Below are 4699 nucleotides of genomic sequence, written 5' to 3' on the forward strand. Positions count from 1 at the left end.
GTATTCTCCATTTTAAGGAGTGCCTCGAGTGAGTGCATTTTGAGGTTTAGACTTCTAGCATTGAGTAGCATTACCCTCAGTTTTTACTTGCCTCTATCAGTTACGGTGGTGGTTTCGTTATCTGAACCTTGCCTAAAAAAGGCAGTATAGGGGTGGCAAGAGCCTTAGCCAGTATCCGGAATCCCAGGGGAGACAAGTGCAGGCCATCTCTGGCAAAGCATCGTGGCCTGTCAGCCATGTCATCCCAGGCAGACAAATACTGGATCCCCTTAGAATGACACCAGAAGCTTAGCCAATTGTTGAAGTCAATCATTTTGTCCTTGTACTGCGGTATCATTCTGGCTGAAGGTAGGATGCTACTTAGGGCTAGGGTCATACCTGCCTGGATTACAAGATCGGAGGGCTCCTCCATGTCTCTTTTCATGTAGTCCAGGGAGGTACATCTGAGGTCGTTCACACCAACATGGACAATGACTGAGTCATATTTGTACTTGTTGTGGAGTGACTTGAGTGCATGGGTTATGTGGCGGATCCTGGCACCCAACAGGCAGCTAACAGTAACCTTATTCTTGTCTATTCTGGTGAGTGGAACATCAGTGTGCCTGACTATAGAGTCACCCATGACCAATGTATGTTGTTTTGCCTTATGGGCTGTGGTTGAGTGGCACACTGGGTCTGTGTGTTATGTGTCTTTTGGGTTGTGATGAGGGCTGGAGGTTGCTTGCATTTCTGCTTTGGAGATCTCTGTTGCTTAGGCAGATGATGAAAGAGGCAAGCTGATCCAGGGAATCTCTAATATTTTTCAGCTCTCATTTTCCAAATTGTCCATGGGATTTTCTTTGTTCTCTTCCATTTTTGGCACAAAACAGAATAAACAGTCTAAATAGAATTATATTAAACAGACATTTAAGAAAAAATGGCAAGGGAGTTCCAGTGTCTGGCTGACTTTCAAGAGACCTTGTGGCAAACTTACACCCAGGCCCCTTTTTCTTACAGAAAGTATTTTTTTTCCTCTTTGGCAACAGATTGCTTCATACAAATGGGTTCTGAATATCATTCATCAAGATTACAGATGCTAGTGAAAGGAAATTCCTCTTTTCCAGGTGGTCATTCCTTAATGTCCAGATAAGACTCTTTTGTTTATATCTTTTCTTCATCAGATGCTGTCCCCGGGATTGATAGAACCAGTTCCTCCTTCAAAAGTGGGGACAGGTTTTTATTCAAAGATATTCCTAGTGCCAAAGAAAGAAAATGTTTGGAGACTAGTTCTGGATCTTTCTTTCCTAAACCTGTTTGTGGTAGTGTTCTAATTCAAAATGATGTCACTTCACAACTTGTTAGTCCTTGCTCCTTTTAGAAGTTTCCTGGTAATACTAGACTTATAAGATATTTATCATCACATCCCTATTCATCCAGACTTCAGATATTTCTTAAGGTTTTGTGTGTCTGAATCATATTATCAGTTCTCTGTCTTAACATTTAAACTATCCACTGCACCAAGAGTTCGCAAAGTGTCTAGCTCAAGTTATAGCTCGTTGCATGCTACATGGTATCCACATTTTTTCATATTTAGATGACTTGCTTATCTTTGCAGTCTTTTTCAAAAAATCTGGAATCTCTCGGATGAGAGATCTCTTACACAAACTGGAATTCCAAGAGAACAGTCAAAAGCCTTTTGAGACTCCCTCGCACAGGATTGTGATCCTTTGATGTCGACTACATATCTCAATTCAAACAGCTTTTCTTCCACAGGAAAAATAGATCCTTATTTAGATCTATTTTAAGGAACCACCCAGACTTTGGTCACTATGAGAGAATACCTCAGGATATGGGTCTCATGGCATCTATGATACTTATGATACAGGTGGCAAGACTCCACATGACAAAGATACAGTTGTGTCTGAAATCTCTTTGGTCCCAGCATCAACACCCTTTATCTTTTCAAATCTCAGTGCTGGAGTTTGTCACAAGACAAAGCTTTTGTTGGAAACAACAGATATCTTTAAATCTAGGTCTCCCATTCTCTAGCTCTGCTCCAAAGCAGTCAGTCACCACTGATGCTTCAGACTTGCTTGGGGAGCAGTTTCAGGAGGAATAATAGTGCAGAGGTGTGGGACACCAAGGATAGACACAAGCACATAAATATCTATGAGATGCTTGTTCTGATCAAGTCACTCGACCCTCTGAACTATGTTTGGCCCCCGGAAACTCCTCAAAGTGGTTTAGGACAATACCACAGTCTTGTGGTACATCGACAAGTAAGGGGGAACCACATCATACCCCCTTTGCAGACTAGCCATGTTAGCTTAGGATATAGCTTCACAGCACAGTCTCACTCTACAAGCATTCTACATTCTATCAGAGCAAAACTCTATGGCAGACAAGCTGAGCAGGACCAGGGCAGACCCTCACAAATGTGGAAACTAGGTCAGGGGATCTTCCAACATTTGATCCATCTGTGGGGAGTAACTGGAGTAGACCTTTTTGCCTACTCTTTGAACAATCAACCATCAAAATTCTGTTTGAGGACTCTGTGGAAGAAGGCTAGAAGACAGATGACTTTTGTTTTCTTTTCTTTGGAAAGAAATGTTCCTGTATGCTTTTCCATCCTTTCCACTAATATCCAGGGTACGTCTGAATATTCAGAAGAAATCTCCCAAAATCATTACTGTGACTTCCTTCTGACCTGTTCAGCTATGGTTCTCTCTTCTTTTGGAAATGGCCAGGGGCAATTACTACAAGCATTCTCACAAACTGGATCTACTCATACAAGAACAGGGGTCTTTGATACAGTCTCACATCAACGATTTTCAATTGACTGTCTCGATGATAAGGTCTTCATTCCTTTCAGGCACCTGTTTACTGAGGATGTGCAGCAGGTACTAATGGAGGCAAGAAAGCCTGCAACTAGAAAATCATACATTAGCAAATGGAAAAGGTTTTCTAGTTGGTGTCAATGACATAACCACCATCCATTCAGGGCTAGTTGTTCTGTGGTTTTATAATATTTCTGTTACTATCTGACGGCCTTTCTTATTCCTCTATCAAGGTTGATTTATCTTAGGCTGAGACACACAGCGTAAAGCTCCTTGGTAACTGAAAAAGTTAACAATACTCTCCAAATGAATGACTTTTTGATGCACTATTTATAAGACCACAAAGACTTCTCAGCTGTCAGTCCATATATATCACCCAAAATCTCTTGAATTTTATAAACTGCAGAAACGTATGGCTGTAGAAATCAGTTTCCTCCAAAACACTTGGAATGAACTGTAGAAACATATACTTCTTTTTAGAAAGAGAAAGGTCAAGAGCAATATAAAGAACCGTTGATTGTATATGTTTACCAGAAAATGTAGCCATGAATTGATCAGTAACACAAGTAAAGAAATAACAAAGCAAATGTCCAGAAAAGATACAGAACCTGAAATGGATGATTTACTTAATGTCTACAGCAGAAGTACCCAGTGGTTTTTATGACTGTGCCCCATACAAGAAGTCTATTAATAGATTTACCAACAACTTTACTGTGAATATGTCTTACCACTTTTTATGATCATGGGTGGGCATTATTGTTAATATGATGTAATTAGCAAATTATATTTTTGAAGCAATCAGTCAGGAGAAAGAAAATTGTGTTGCATAATATGTTCGGTGAACAGAAAGTAGTGTTACTCACAAGATACTTTGTGCAAGTTAGATATTAACAGTAATTTTTTTATAATCAGGCCAGTTATTTTCCTTAGCATTGACAGTGTTATATCGGTATATAAGGTGTTTCTGTATCTGTATCTCATAACTCAAAACAAAAATGTACCTCACTAAGTGCAATGGAGCTATTTACAAAATCATGCAAATGCATTAATTGTTTCAAATACTTATCTTTAAAATGATATTGTTCCTCACCAACATTTCATTAACATGCATTTCATATTATTCAGTATGATTTTACAACATCATGAAAAAGCACAAGAACAGATGTATAATGAGTGATGAACTATGTAATAAATACAATTGTAACCAGGAAGGCTTTCTCCTGTGTTCCATGTTTTATAGCTTAATTCTAAAACAAATGACTTTCTGTAATAGCATTTGTATCACTGTTTATAGTAGTAAATCTAGATAATGAATGTTGCTGCTGTTGTCATATTACAGTATTAATAAAAAGCTGATATTGGTAAATTACAAAAAATAAAATAATAATAATAATGTTTACTATGTTGCCTTGCATTGCTGCTTGGAAGTTTACTTTTGTTGCGAATCCACTGTTTTTGGAGTGCTGCCTTTATTTCAAAGAGCAGAACACTTTACAAGCTGCATCCTTGAGGATGCCAAATCTGATAAACAGTGGCAATTGCATTACACCACCAGTGTAGATAGCCTGGAACTTGTCTTCATAACAAGAAGGGAATCACTCTTATGAGCTTACACAAAATCTGGTATTCTTCATTATATCAAGAAAAATGAAATGAGCAAATGTTATAAAATGTTTGGCTAGGATAAAAAATATATCTTAAGTGATAAAAGACTTTGGTCTGTGATTAATAGAGTACTTTCGGTGATTCACAGGGTCAAATGGAGTGTGCATTCAGCAAGGTAAGAAATGATGCTGGAATCATGTACAAAGAACATTTGAAATGGAACAGTGTTCCTAGAATTTAGTCACGATGTAGTACAAGACAGATAATGCAGTGCATAT

The sequence above is a fragment of the Protopterus annectens genome, chromosome 1.part1 (assembly GCF_019279795.1).
Source record: "Protopterus annectens isolate FY-2018-M chromosome 1.part1, PAN1.0, whole genome shotgun sequence".
Classification (NCBI taxonomy): Eukaryota; Metazoa; Chordata; order Ceratodontiformes; family Protopteridae; genus Protopterus; species Protopterus annectens.